This window comes from Marmota marmota, unplaced genomic scaffold, assembly GCF_001458135.2.
Source record: "Marmota marmota marmota unplaced genomic scaffold, marMar, whole genome shotgun sequence".
NCBI classification, from domain to species: Eukaryota; Metazoa; Chordata; class Mammalia; order Rodentia; family Sciuridae; genus Marmota; species Marmota marmota.
In genome coordinates, this window is record NW_025999998.1 from 10,535,414 (window position 1) to 10,550,984 (window position 15,571).

The 15,571-nt window shown below is 39.2% G+C and overlaps 1 protein-coding gene across 5 annotated transcripts in view; it reads right to left on the reverse strand.

The window, feature by feature from the left end:
• The window catches only part of Dock8 (dedicator of cytokinesis 8), a 219,561-nt gene that overhangs the window by 183,908 nt on the left and 20,082 nt on the right, over nucleotides 1-15,571 (reverse strand). The window contains exon 1 of one of the 5 annotated variants that reach the window (XM_048806860.1): nucleotides 9,859-10,035. The exons of the other annotated variants lie outside the window; for them this stretch is intronic. The gene's annotated coding sequence lies outside the window, so the exon portion shown is untranslated. Of the gene's footprint in view, nucleotides 1-9,858; nucleotides 10,036-15,571 lie in introns of those variants that run through there. 5 annotated transcript variants of the gene reach the window in all.

Below are 15,571 nucleotides of genomic sequence, written 5' to 3' on the forward strand. Positions count from 1 at the left end.
ATGTACAACTTCTATAAAGCTGATTGAACAAATGGAAACATGACTAGAGTTTTCCCCTTATGAACAAGTTGTGAAACTCCAGTTTCTTCCTCACAGGAAAGTCCCAAAATCCTTTCACCTGGAAAATTCCTCTGAAGAAAGAGAGACATTTATTAGATGCATTAAGTGTCTGAGGGGTCCAGTAGCAATCTTAGAGCAGAAGGATGACTCAGTGTCCTCAGCGTCTCTTTAAGACATTTCCTCCCCCCAGCCTGTATGTAGCATCATATAAGTGAGTTCCCTCCTGGCATAATCTCCACGTACTGATGAAGCAGCATAATCACCTAAAAAAACACTTGTAAAGGTTGGGTGTTTTTTGTTTGTAGCTGCTTTGATTAAAAAAACAAAACAACAACAACAACAAAAAAAAACCAAAAAATGTGTATGTGGGGGAGCGGTGGTTTCCAGAAAAGCAAGTTAAGACACAAAGCTGCAGATCTAACATATGTAAACTGAAGTCCCAAAAGAGAAGGAGGAACAAAAGTAACATCTGAAGAAATATTATTCATTAAAACATCAAATATGCAAATTCATAAGCTCAACACCCCCATCAGAATCAACAGAGAAGAAATCAAATCTACACACATTATAGCAAAATTGTTGAAAGTCAAAGAGTAAGAATTTAAAAACATTTGGGGAAAAGACATTAACCTCAAAGTGTAATGGTAACACTGATCATCGACTTCTCAATCAAAAAAGTGAAATCCAAAAAACAAATGCAATGATATTTTCAAAGCACTGACAGAAAAAAATACCAATCTAGAATTTTCTACCCAGTGAATATATCCTTCATAAGTAAAGAAGAAATAAAGACTTGGCCATACAAACAAAAACAGAGAATTTAATACTAACAGAGCCATATTAAAAGAATATTAAGAATTATTAAGAATATTTAATATTTAATATTAAGAATATTTGAGTTCTAGTCCACTAGTTAGCAAGGCTGGATCTTACTTTTGGACAGAAGATAAATTATCCCAGATGGAAGCACAGAAATTCTGAAAGCAATAAAGTACACCAAAGGGGTAAACCCAAATGATAACAGCTGTATGCTTAGAAATATAAAAATGATGACAATGTGGAGTTTGAAATACACAAAAAGATATAAATTTAAAATATAATCTTCTACATATGCATATAGGCTAAATTGACTTTTATAAAACTGGATAAAGCATCAAAATAAAATACCAAGAGAGAAAAACTGTATGTAATATCCAAACATAGGTATAGGTAAAAGCTATTTTATTTTTGCACAACACCAGAACCTCATATCTACAAAGTGCTCTATCAATAAGCTATGCCCCCAACCTGTAGGGTATTCTATTTTTATTCTAGTACGTAATATGTTTTGCATTTCCAAATGTAGAAGTATGAACAAGAACACTGTAAAATGTTTTTCTCCTACTCTTGTCTGCCAGCTATACAGTTCCCTTCCCATCAACAATCCCGGTAATAATTAGCTGGTACACAAGCAAATACATTTATAGAATCTTTCTCCCATTTAGAGAGAATGGGCACATAGTATTTGAAATTATTCTATGCTGCAGTGTCACCACTAGTTCCTTTTTTATTACAGAAGAGTCTTCCATTATATGCTACAATTTGTTTAACCTTTTCCTAGCGACTTGCAATTTGCGTTTTTCATGAGGGCTTTCAGTGGCCTCATGCTTGTGTTTTTGTTTCCACAGCTGCCTACATGTTCTGTTACACAGGTGAGCAATACTTTTTTAGTCTTTTTTTACATGCAACTTTCCACCAGCACAAATTGTGTCCAGAGAGTGCAAATTGGTGCCACCACTCTGTAAAATCATATAAAGATTCCTCAGAAAACTTGGAATGGAACCACCATTTGACCCAGTTATTCTACTCCATGGCATATACCCAAAGGACTTAGAATCAGTGTCATATTAATGATGACACAGCCACATAGATGTTTATAGCAGCTCAATTCACAATAGCTAAGCTATGGAACCAACTTAGGTGCCTTTCAACACATGAATGGATAAAGAAAACATGGTATAGATACACAATGGAATATTACTCAGCCATAAAGAAGAATGAAATTATGGCCTTTTGCTGGTAAATGAATGGATCTGGAGACTATCATGCTAAGTGAAATAAGCCAATCCCAAAAAATCAAAGGTCCAACGTTCTTTCCGATATGGGAACGCTAACACACAATAACGTGGGGAGGGAGGGAAGAATGAAGTTCACTGGATTAGACAAAGGGGAATGAAGGGAAGGGAGGGGGATGAAAATAGGAAACACAGTAGAATGAATGGGACGTAACTTTCCTACGTTTTTATAAGAATACAGAAGCATGATAACTCCACATCATATACAATCACAAGAATGGGAAGTTATACTCCAAGTATGTATAATATATCAAAATACATTCTACTGTCATGTATATCTAAAAAAGAACAAATTTAAAAAAAACAAACAAATAGTGTTCAGAAAGAAGTGCATAGGTTAGTTCACACATACATAAATACCTTTGTGGAATAAAGTCCTAGAATTGGAATTGCTAAAACTGGGTAAAGCATCAAAAGAAAATAGCAAGAGAGAAAAACTGCATGTAATATTGCTAGGTCAAAGGGCTTGTATATTTGTCCTTCTTAGTAGTTTACCAATTTTCCTTAGGAGCAATATAAGAGAATGTATAAAACAATTTCATCAGATTAAAGAAGTTGATGAACTAATTGGTTATTCTGCCTATTGTTATCTGTAACTATCTTCAAGAGTCAAAATCTGTCACCCATCTCCCTAGTAACCTTCCATCTAGACTACCAAAATGGCTTTATGAGCTGCCCACAATGGAGAGGTTGTAATCCGTGGTGTTAGAACAAACCCACACAGCCTAGCTAAAAACAACAGAACCACCCTCTCACTCGCACGAGCACAAAAGGCCGCTCATTTACTTTGACTCTGACTCCTCTTTGAAGGGTTTCATCTCTGAGGAAAACCCAGGTAACACAAGCTCTGGATAGGCCAGTCACACATCTTCTTGAAAGCAGCTCCTGAACCATCCATGAATTTGTGGGATGAAATTCTGCCAGCTGCATAGAATAGAACTAGGAATACTTCTGGCCTAGTTTTATAAAGAACATTCCAATTATTGGGATTGTGGAAGGTTGACAAGTCTTTCAAGGAAAACAGAAAAGGATGCTACCGTTTCCTGAGTGTTTACATTATGCTGAGCCCAGTGTAGAGCACACGGTGAGCATGTCATTGAATCCATCCAGCAACAAACCAGGTTTATCACCTCCATTCAACAGATGCAGACCTGGGGGCTGGAAATGTCTAGACTGAGGATTTGAAGCCAAGTCTGCCTGACTCCAAAAACCATGCTTCACTAGGCTAGTTACACAAGCTTCAGATTTGCATTTAAATCTAAGCACACTCTTCAAAAGCATATGGAAGGAAATCTTATTCACAGTTACACAAAAGAGGTAGGGAGTTTTTTCTCTTCTCTTTCCTCTTTCCAAAATATTTGTTCTGTGGTTGCCATAATTTATGACAGAAATTACACACACACACACACACACACACATTTTAATCTACCATGAGAGTACGTTAAAAGTCTCTGGAGGGTTCCTTTCATCATTGTTTGGTTTCTAAGTTCTCCTGGAGTTTCAAAATACAACATATTCTCTACATATTTAGAACCCTTGTACCCACTTCTGAATCAATTAAACTTAACATATGTTGTTCGATGATATTGATTAAAGACATCTTTTTTTTTCTTTCTCACTCTGATCTGGGTTTTACCCAAGTTATTTGTCTCAGCATGACCAGCTTCCCAGGCAGTTTAGAGGTCTCAGGTTCTGCATTTATGAAACGCTCTACAATGGGACTGTTTTCAGAGTAGGGACATAGCAGCATCTCTGTGTGACTTGGGTGGCTTCATAAAGACCTGAGAGCCCTCCGAACTCTGCTATTTAAAATGACTGAGCTGTAATGTACACACACTTTTTACCTCAAGAGGAAGTGGAACAATTAGTCCTTCCTTTTCTGTGAGTTTGCTTTGTTAAACTGTAGAACTTACTGAGGTAGCTGAGAGAGAATTTTTTTTAATTGATTTTATTTTTTAAAATACACAACAGCGGAGTGCATTACAATGCATTACACTTCCAGAGCACAATTTTTCATATCTTTGTATATAAAGTATGTTCACGCCAATTCGTGTCTTCATACTTATACTCTGTTTTTTTTTTGCATTNTTTTTTTTTTTTTTTTTTGGTACTGTTGATTGAACAAAGGAGCATTTTATCAAAGCTACATCCCCAAGCCTTTTTATTTTTATTTTCTTTTAAGACAGACTCTCGCTAAGTTGCTGAGGCTGAGCTTGAACTTGCAATCCTCTTGCCTTGTCCTCTGAGGTTACTGGAATTATAGGTGTGCATCACTGTGCCTGTTCTAGCAATCTATTTTAACGAGTCTTCCAGAAGATTCTGATTGGCACTCAAGTTTGAGAACCACTGATTTTTTGCTAGCAGACAAATATCATTTCTGCCTGCTAGCCCCCTTTCTCTTTCCCCATCTCCCCTCAATGACTTAGGACTTAGTCATCCTTCCTCAGCCTAAATAACCCTGCCTAGCAAGTTAATTGGAAGATTAAGATTCTAACAGTCATCCAATTAATGATGCCTGTATTTCCTACTTAGCTGGATTTAACTGTCAATATACCCCCACCCAATCGCTTCCTCCATTCCCTTCTGTCCTAGTCCCAAACTACTTCCATCTTTCCTCAAAATTTATTTTAGCTTGGCGAATGGGAACAAAGAAACTGCATCCTTCCCAAGTTTTAAAGCTACTAATTATTAACTATTGTTTACTTTAGGAAAAAGCTCTGAGGTGAGGTGGAGTCTGAAGTTAGGAAGGTGAATATTTGGAATGACAGAGAGCAAGATTAGGAAATTTAAAACATGAAAAGAAATTCTTATTTGATTATAGGCATGAGCCACCGCGCCCAGCCCTTAGGAATCTTATATTCAGTGTGCATTGATGCCTGTGCTTCTGCCACCATTATTTTGTGTTAAGCATTGCCCTAACCAGTGATCCTTTAAGCTCAGAGTGGTTCATGACAGCAGATGCTAGAGGCAAGTAGAGGTGGAGATGGTGGAAACAAGGGAAAATTGCTGGGGAAGGAGAGGTACCCAGATGGAACCCAGCTAACCAAGTTTAGTCATTTACAGAGCACAGGAAATCACCCTTAGGCTTCAGAGTTTTATATCTTGATGGGTTCCAGGAATCATGCACAGTGTGTAAAGGCAAGTCTATACTCATAACAGCTCTCCATGGAATCAGTAATATCCCCATTTTACAAAGATACTAAAGCAGGGGGGAACTGGGAGACCAGATGAGGTTCTGAAGCAGAACCTGGCTGACTTACAGAACTGAGTCTTCCTCTCCCAGGATTTTTGCCTGGATAGGCATATTTATGCTCACTCAGGTTCAGCGCTCATCCTCTGCCAGGAGCAAGGCCTAGGCTTCTGCCAACATTTTCCAGGAAGCCATTATGTCCTTTATCATTTCTGGAAATATTATTTCCTGCTGGGCTTAGAAAGAGCCTCATTCTTGTGTTCTATCTACGACCTGCCAAGAAAATCCTAATGCTGTATCCTTAATAAAATTTCCATCAGGGTGTGAAAATGAGTTCTTTAGTTATCCCTTACTGAAGTGTCGGTCATGTTAGTGTGATATATATGTGGAAGTAAAAATCCTTTAATCACTTCTTAATAAATGAGAGTACATTCTGTGCACTAAATATTCATGGTGACAGCATTATGTATTGGTTTCGTTTCTTGCAGCACTTGGGATTGAACCCAGGGATACTTTAACACTCAGCAATGTCCCCAGCCCTTCTCATTTTATTTTGAGCCAAGGTCTCTAAATTGCTGAGGATGGCCTAGAACTTGTGATCCTCCTCCCCCAGCCTCAGTGAGTTGCTAGGATTATAGGCATGGGCTGCCGCATATGGTAGGGTATTTGTTTTGGTGAGATTGTGAGGCCTGAGTTATGAACCAATAAGTTATTTTAAGTCAAGAATCCTAGCTAACACCAATTCTCTAATGTTTTTGGAAAGGGGTATGTTATCTAGTATTTTTCCTCATATGTAACATTTGAGTAATGCTATACTTATTTTATTAAAGAATAGCAAAACTGATATTGATGGGTATCTATTAATTTAGTACTGATAAATGATAAGTGACTAGAGGACATGAATGGTATACACACGTGTGTGTGTGTGTGGGTGTGTACTTTTTTCAAGAAACATGGCAAATATGAAGATTATATATAAATTTATTTCTTTCTGTACTAATTGATTCACCCAATATTACCCACCTTAAAACAGTCAAAAGAATTTCAGAATCTTTAGAAGGACGACCTAAAGACATTCTGTTGAGACTCCCAGAAAATTATTCAAGATACTGATAATTGGGAACATATATGACTGATAATCTTATGTTTTCCTTTTTCTGCATTCTTTCTTTTTGTTTTCCTTCCTTTTTCAGAGAACTTAAAGTCAAGACCTGCTATTCAAGTTAAGATTAAATCAGGAAGGCTAACTTTAGCAGATATTGAACACCTGCCTTTCTGTCTCTGTCCTGGAATTCTTTTTCCTCCAGCAGTGATGCTAAAACTTTAGCATCAGAAGAATCAACTAGGGAGCTGGTCAGCCATGAAGATTTCTCGGCCCTACCTCTAATGATTTGGATTCATTGGTCAGAGCACAGCCAGAATCCGTATTTTAACAACCCCGGGAGTTCAGATGCATTTTATCTAACCACATTCAGAGAACAAGCAAAGACTTCCTTGCAAACTCAACACCAATGGAAAACCTGATTGAGAAATCTACCTTACCATTAAACCAACTTCAAAATTCCAGGCAATGATGCATACTTGGTGCTCACTCGGATGGAAGTCGGAGAAGAATGCATGCCAATGTGGTTCTGTCTGTAATTTCCCACTTCCTCCACCAGGGAAAAGATTTGTCCATAATGCAGCAAGGTCAAGATTCCCAGGAAGCCCTAAGTAAAGCCTCACCATTATGTAAACAAGTTTTAATAAAAAAAATTAAGAACGAGAAAAGAGAAAGGAAGTAAGAAGGAAGAAGGAAGAGAAGGACTTTTATATGAAAAATAAAAGAGACATAATACTGCTCATTTATAAATGGGATGAAGTAGAATGTAACTGCTAAATGATTACTGGGTTTGCTTCAGAAAGCATGCACTCAGCTCAGCCAAACACACTGGCCAATAACCAAATAGTAAGAGTTGGGAAATACTCATTTTCTGGCCTAATTTTCTCTGAAGAATCCATGGACTTTTACAAAGTTGGTCTTTTTCAGAAATCTTAATCTATATAAAATCGTGGACTGGAATTATCTCTCTCAAAGCCATCTTGTTTACCTAATTCTTCTTCAGCCACTGGCGCACCCACCAAGAGTTTGCAATTCTGCTTAGGTTGGGCTTACTACATTAAGAATGCAATATGTTGATATCATGGTTCCTATTAAACTGCTCTCCTATGTGGTTCCCAAATATTAAGCCCAAAAAGAAAAACACTTTCCTAAAAATAGCATCCCCCCCCTTTTTAAAAATCTTCAATGAGGCAGTAACACTTAGCTTTAGCTTTCAGCAGTTCTAGAATACTTTGTTTTAAAAAGCTTCTTGCATTTGAACACATCTCAAAATCTTGGGCACACCCTCTTTCCTAATGCGTAAGCAGATATTGAACACCTGCCTTTCTGTGGTTATGATCCCAGAGGATGTTCAAATGCTTTTGCTTCAGGTAACTGTGTATTACACAGGCTAAGATGAGGTTAATCCATGGCAATTAATAATAACGCAATTTTAGAAAAGAAAAACCCAAATCCAGTTTCTGAAATGAAGCTATAACACCAGTCAAAGAGGCTGGGTGGTGGGTGCAAAGCCAGTATCTGCACAGCTCTTGCTCTGGTGGCCCTTTTGGCCCACGGCACCGTGCTCCCCACAGGCAGGCAGTTGAACATGTCTCCAGCTTTGTCAGTTTCTTGTATCAACATACCTTCTAGGGTCTTATGAAATCTCACCTTCCCATTCCAGAGCCTCACTTCCAATGAAGTATGCAAGAAAAGTCAACAAATGCTCAAAGAGGCTAGGGACTGTTTAAAGCTAACAAGCCTTGCAAATGGTAAAACTGGGATGAGAACTGAGGTCTGTACATCTTTTCTCTCTTTGTGTTATGGCGAGGAATAAATCTCAAGCATGAGAAAGTAAAGCCCTTTCTGATGTATTTCCTCTTTTTGGTAAAAATCATGCTTCCATTACCACACAATAAAAAACACATTTGACACCTCCCCAAATTTCCCTGTGCCCCCTTTTTCTGTCTTTCAAAATTGAAGCCCTTTAAAATCTGTTAAAGCTCCAAATAGTTTCCTTGGATGTGGGACAGGGAGGGAAGAAGAGACACCTGATACAGAAATTTTATTCAAGGTCTTATTCCAGATCTTTCCTTATATGATCTTAACAATCACTCTCCATCCCTGGACTCCTCTCTCCTTTCTATAAACTTGTTCTACTTACTCCCATAAGAAAAGAAAACCTTCCCTTCACCTTGCCTTCAGGGGGCAGTGACCTGCCTCAACCTCCCACTGCTCCCTTCTCCTGACCACTAGGCATCTGCTCCCTTCACTTTGTCTCCCTCCTGAACCAACATTCTCAGGCTTCCATTTTCCCCCCTCTGCAAAAGCTGATCTCGAGATAGTCACTGACCCTGGACAGCCAGTGACCTCTTGCCAGTCTTGTTCCAACTTGATCTTTCTGCTGCATCAGATGCTGTTGACCTTCTCCACCTTAAGGGAACTCCTTCCTGGGAATATGCATCTACTAAACTCTGCTATTTGATTCCAGTTCTTCAATAGGATATCCTCCCTTTTAGGCTCCTTAATTGTTGTTTTTTTTTAAAACACTAGTACTTGAAGATATTTGGGGATTAGCCTGGAAGGTTCCAGGTAAGAAAATCTTGTTCCTAAGAAATGGGAAGTGTTAAAGAAAGAAAATAAAAATAAAAAAGAAGTTGTGGGAGGGGAAGTCAGTATTATGTGGTATTCAAGGATCATGTTTTGATGAGGCTACTGTGAATGTTTTCTGTCAATTTATTATTGTAATTTTATTTTAGAAGAAATTAGTGCCTTTAGTTGTTTCATTTCTTCAAGGAACAACGTCAAAGCTACCGAGATCAAAACCACCCCTTTTGGTCATTTAGCTCACATGGAAAAATTTTCCCTAAAGAATGCAGAAAGGAATTTCTATAAAGCAATTAATTTATCCTCTTTCGCTTGAGTGAAAATAGTCGCACATGAGCCTTGGCCATTTCCTGTCAGTTTAATAATAAACAGCCCATCCCTCTCTTGCCCTCACATCTTGAGCCCCACATGCTCCTAACAATAGGGTAAATGCTTATGCCAGGACATAAGGACAACTGAAAAGATCCTTAGCATATGGAATATAGATGAGGAGTTCAGATAGCTATAAGACATGGCTCCTTCTTACCAAGCCTGTGTTCTAAAACGAGGGATAGGGCTCTTGGGCCAACTGCAATTTTATAGAGCTTTCAGACTGTTATGAATTGTCTAGATGCATAATTAAAAGTAATTGTATATCCTTTCAAGGGCCAACTATGGCCTGGCAGATGTGAAACGCTCTGACCAAGTAGGAACAGGGAAGAAAGGCTCAATATCGTATATTAAATTTTTGAAAGGAAATTTATTGAGGCTGTCAGAGTAGTGCTGACAGTATATAAAACATCACTGGCTTTTCTCTTCTCATTTACCTTTGTGGAGTAATAGGCTGTAGTCAGAGGCAGGCTAAGCCTTGGATGGTGACTTGTCTTTACTGCTTCACAGAGTTTATGGTCTGGCAGGAGAACTCAGCATGGCAAATTGGGGGTGATGGGAATGCTCTTGGGCAGGCAGTTCTGTCTCCAAAAGTCACGCCATAGGGTTCTCTTTGGACCTGAAAGGTTGACAGTTCTTGATATCAACCCTCAATTTTGGGAAACTTCACAGCTGCCTCTACCTTCACTACATCCTCTGTGGTCCTAGGTAAAAGAAGCATTTACTGCAGCAACATCAGTTACAAAGACAATGAATGCAAAAGGAGAAATAAGAAGGGAAGATAGTGGGCTCATGGTGGCAGGGCAAGGAGTGACCACCCTGTGGCCCAACTATGAGGGAGGCAATTATCATTCTATAAACATGCACTGGGTTTGAGCCTCACTTCCCTCTGTCACCCAGAAATAATAGCACTATCATGCCACAAATGTCCAGCCATAAGATTATAATGGTCCTGGGAAGTACTAATTTTCCAGAATCCACAGATAGCACCCTGTATTTGGTAACAACATTATCTCAGTAAAAACACAACCCAATCTGTGAGCGATAACCCATTAAGTACTTATGAGTCACAAACCAGTTCATGTTGAAGGACAAATCAGTAGAAGTCTAGTTTTGAAGGTGGCTGGGAGAAAAGACCAAAGACAGGTACCGATAAAACCCCTGGAGACCATATGTGGATGGGCATCCCAGAACATGCTGGAGGTGGGTGGGCAGGAGCAGGAAGTGGAGAATCTAAAGGCAACTTCGTTTATGTCACAATTTTCCCCAGACCTCGATTGTTGAATCAGATAAAAGAAGGAAAGAAATAAAAAAGAGCACACAACATAGGTGAATGGCATTTCTTTGAAAGGAAGAAAGGTAAACATGACCAAGTAAAACCAGAATTGAGTCAGGCCACATGATGGAAAGTTCAGTGTTGGAGGTTAAGGAGTGATAATCTGTTTTCTCTAAAAGGCACAGACCAAGGAGAAACAGACTCAGCAAGAGATCTGAGTCCTTCTGTTGCTCTGGGGACACAAGCCTAGGGTGGGAGGTGAATGTGGCAGAAGGTGCCTTTGCAATGACAGTATTCACAGGAAAGTCACCCTAAATGAGGCTCTCGACTCCTCCAAGTGACTGGAATCTCTGTATTGTACTTATAAGATTCTTTTTCTTGAACATATTGAAGTTTCAACACAAAATTTGCATAGCTTGTTTATTCAACTTTTTTTTAACTTAAAGAAGATCATATAAGAACTTTTTGACACAATATGAATTCACGTGGTGAAACAGAATTAGAAGTATTTTTTTAAATTTATAAACAATGATATTGTCAACAGAATCTAGCCTGGAAATATTTATTTCCCCAGAGACTGTCAGGCTTTTGAAAGAAAGATTTCTGTGCCATAATATACTTTGAATATTTTTAAAATGAGAAATGCATGCCACAGAAAATTTGCTGTCAAAAATACCCTTTCAGCTAATAGATAGGCAAATGCAAGTAAATTCTGCCAGCTCGTTAATTGATCACACTTGATTAGTTTATGAGATGTGAAAGTACTGAAGAGATATAAAACAGCAATTTATCTATTTTTCCTGCTGACCTTAAAGATACATTGAAAAACAAATAGCAAATTCAAAAAAATAGTATGATAAATAAGAAGACACTTTTTCTATATTTAAGATGTGAATAACAATTTATATAGAACTATACCTTGGCTGTGAGAAATGTCAAAAGGAAAATATACAGGTCATTTAAAACCCTTTAAATACTTTATATTCAATATTTGTAATTCACAAGTGTTTTTAGTGCTCATTAAGGAATGCTAAATTTAATACTCATCTAAAAACAATGTTAATCTCTTTTTTTTTCCTGACATACCACTCTTTATCTAACTTTCCTGGGCTTGGTGGAGATCCTATTGAACTGGAAAATTAGCTAAAAATTACGTGCCCACTGTCTAATTCAACAGTACGACCACTTAGGGAATGAAATCATTTTACAGATATATTTTAAAGTTTTCAAACATGTATTTGACATTCTTTCTACCACAAGGAATAATCCTTTAAATACTCTTATGTTTTATTTCTCCACTTCTCCTGCATTTATCAGATAAAAAGTAGGTCAAAGGAAACATTCTTGGGATGCCCTTTATAGTTATTTTTGTTTGCTTATCTAAATTGCCTGAATATTTATCTCAAAGTCCCACTTGGTCACTTGGTCTAGTGAATATTAATTTCTGCATCTTAGTGCTACCCAACAATTGGTTTGCAGCTTTACTCATCAATGACCTGGAATTGTGTGAGGATAAGAGAGAGTTGGGGAGGTGCTTGGTACCTAACGGAGAAAATGTATCCAGGTATTAGCTTCTTCATTTACTTGCAGCAATACAGCAAATGAAGCCAGCCTATGACAGTGTAGGGTAGGAGTCAACCTCACTGGGGTCTGTTGAGAGAACCCTTCCATTTTTTCATTGCCAAAATGTGGAATTATTTCATCATTAGAGATGTAGTCTGAATTCTTTAAGAGCCACTTACCAAAAAAGCAGATATATTGGCAGGTTAAATAACCCAGGCTGTTTGCTGAGGACAGCGCACAGCAGTGTAGACAGCTCACGGAGTATGAAGCCTTATAGGCCTGGGACCTGACATCAGGAGCCAGCAAAGCAAGGTGGGTGAGCCAGAAGGATAAACTCACTTGGTGTGGACAAAACAAGAGGTCAGCGTTTAGAAAACCCAGGTGTCCTGTTTGTTCCAGAACTCTGTCCTGCCTCTGGGGAGTCCTACCATCAAGCACCTGCCCCAAGAACTTGGTGAAATAGCATTCTTCAAAATGCACTGGCCCATCTGTCATGGTCAACCACAGATGGAACTGGGAGGAAAACACCAATAGGACCTTAAGTGGTTACAGTGGGAAGCACCTCCAATAATATTGAGTTTCAACCTCCACAGTGGGGAACAGATTTTAGATTTGAGGAGTGTGATGGGATTCTAGACCTAGGGAGAACTGGCACATTCACTAGTCTATTAATTCTTTTAATAAATATTTGTTAAACCTCTATTATGTGCTAGGTATTGTACTAGTCTCTAAAAATTCAAAGATGAACAAATCCTACCCTATTAAAGTTTATGGTCCACTAGGGCAAGGAGGGAGGATATTAAATAAGCAATCACATGAATGAAGAGTTACAAATGAGAGTTGGGGATGGAGTTTAATAATAGAGTACCCGGCTAGCATGCATGAATCCTTTGGTTCAATCCCCAGCATTGGGGAAGAAGAGGAAAGAGTTCTGGTTATAAAAGAGGGAAAAATCTGATTTATTCAACTTGGATCTGAGATCATTTACTGGGTGGGATATGACCAGCTTCTTGGAATGTAATAGAATATAAATGCATTGGAAATAGTACAAGTTGAGTATGGTTTCTAAAACTTCTGTGTGTGTGTGTGTTTGAGAGAGAGGGACGGGGAGGGAGAGAGAGGGAGAAAGAGGAGTGGGGGGAGAAGGTTGTAAAAATGTATTTCTGGGCTGGGGATATAGCTCAGTTGGTAGAGTGCTTGCCTTGCATGTACAAGGCCCTGAGTTCAATCCCCAGCAACACACACACACACACACACACACACACACACAACACACACACACCCAAATATGTATTTCCTTCCTATAGATTCTGGTGAAAAGCTTTGAAAGCTAATATTAAAGACCAAGGTTCCAAGATTGTCTTTGAGGATGAGGATGATGGAGTTGTAGAGAGAAGGAAGACTATGGGCCAAGAGTCCCTTCCATCGACATCCTCTCTAGAGGGCAGGGTGAGAAACACAGGTGGGTATGTCAGAGTCCTCTAGATTCAGGCCAGGAGAAATACAGAACAACCTCCACACAACACATGCTCCATTTCATCTAAAGTTACTTGAATGGGAATGTTAAGAAGAAGAGAAAATGTGGCTCTGGAGTAGAGGACACAGCAGTGGACAAACTGGGGCACCCTGGGAAGTTGGAGATTAAACAGAACATGTGTGTCATGGTTTAGACACGAGGTGCCGCCCAACAGCTCATGTGTGAGACAATGCAAGAACATTCAGAGGGGAAATGATTGGGCTGTGAGAGCCTTAACCCAATCAGTGAATTAATCCCCCCTGATGGGATTAACTGGGTGGTAACTCAAGGAGGCCGGAGGAGGTGGTCCCTGGGGGTGTGCCTTTGGTGTTTATATCTGTGCTTGTTAGTAGAGCTCTCTTTCTGCTTCTAGATCATGAGTCACTTCCCTCGGCCATGGTGTTCTGCCTAACCTCAAGCCCCAAGGAATGGAGCCAGCTGGCTATGGATTGAGATCTCTGAAACCATGAGCCCCCAAATAAATTTTTCCTTCTCTGAAATGTTCTTGTCAGGTCTTTTTGTCACAGCAGTTAAAAAAAAAAAAAAAAAAAGCTGATTAAAACAACGTGGTAAATCAGTAAACATTGAAAGGTCAAGAGACCAATCTGACCTTTCTTCTTTCTATCTGGAACTCAAATTGGTAGCAGCAGAGAGACTAGAACCCAAGTGTGATCAGCAGGAGGGAGTCTCTCATCACACAGTGTGTCTTCCCAGATGCCACCTCAGTGCCTTTGCAGTGTGCTTCACAATGTCAGCAGCACCAGGGTCTGGAATGTGTGCTGGTTGTAAGGGGTCAGAAGGAAATGCATGTGTGTCTGCAGCACAGAGACATAGAAAGGATGCTTCCCAGTATCCCCCACATTCTCTCTTCCATCTCATGATCAAGTTTCCTGCATTATATACCACAGAACTGATTGAGCCCCTGAAGACTGGGCAGCATTATTAGTGGACTGTTTCTAGTTTTTACAATGTAGTTGGAGGGAAAAGGTGAGACTCTTTGGTTTAAAAATGCAACTTTGTTCCTACTTATGTCAGTTTTGGCTTCTCTCATGGAAAGATAGAAAAAAAAAAACCTTAAAATCTCCTCCCAGCTCTGATGAAGAGGTACACTGCAAGACTTCCAGGTCCTGCGAGGCGGCCTCTAGTTCTATTTAGAATGGATGGGGGCCATGGTTCTCAAAAGTTAATGTCATGACTCATCTGAGGTGAGACTGAACATATTCTATGGCATACGGAAAAACAATCTCAACAGATTGCACCGAAGGATACGATGCAAACTTACTTCAGCAAGAAAGTTGGCTTGTTGGTAGCAATGGTTGGCAATGACACGATGCAAGCTGTTAAAAAGCATGGGTTTGGCATAAGCTAGGCTTCCACCACAGCGCTGCTACTCATGGTAAGCTGCATAACCTCATCTAGCCTCAGTTTCAATGTCTGCATCTTTGGGTGAATAAGAACACCCTTAACCTTTTTATGCTGTTATGAGAATTATATAAGGTAATGCATGTGAAGGACATAGTAAGTGCTCAGTAAATGCAAGAATTAATTTTATGGGGGAGTCCTGGGGATTGAACTCAGGGACACTCAACCACTGGGCCACGTCTCTTATTTAGAGAGAGGGTCTCACTGAGTTGCTTAGTGTCTTGCTTTTGCTGAGGCTGGCTTTGAACTTGAGATCCTCCTGTCTCAGCCTCCTGAGTCACTGGGAAGAATTAATTTTTAAGGATAATTATTCATGATCAAATTGCCTCTTTCATGACAAGAAACATATCACTAGTTTTTTTTCAGGTTCTTC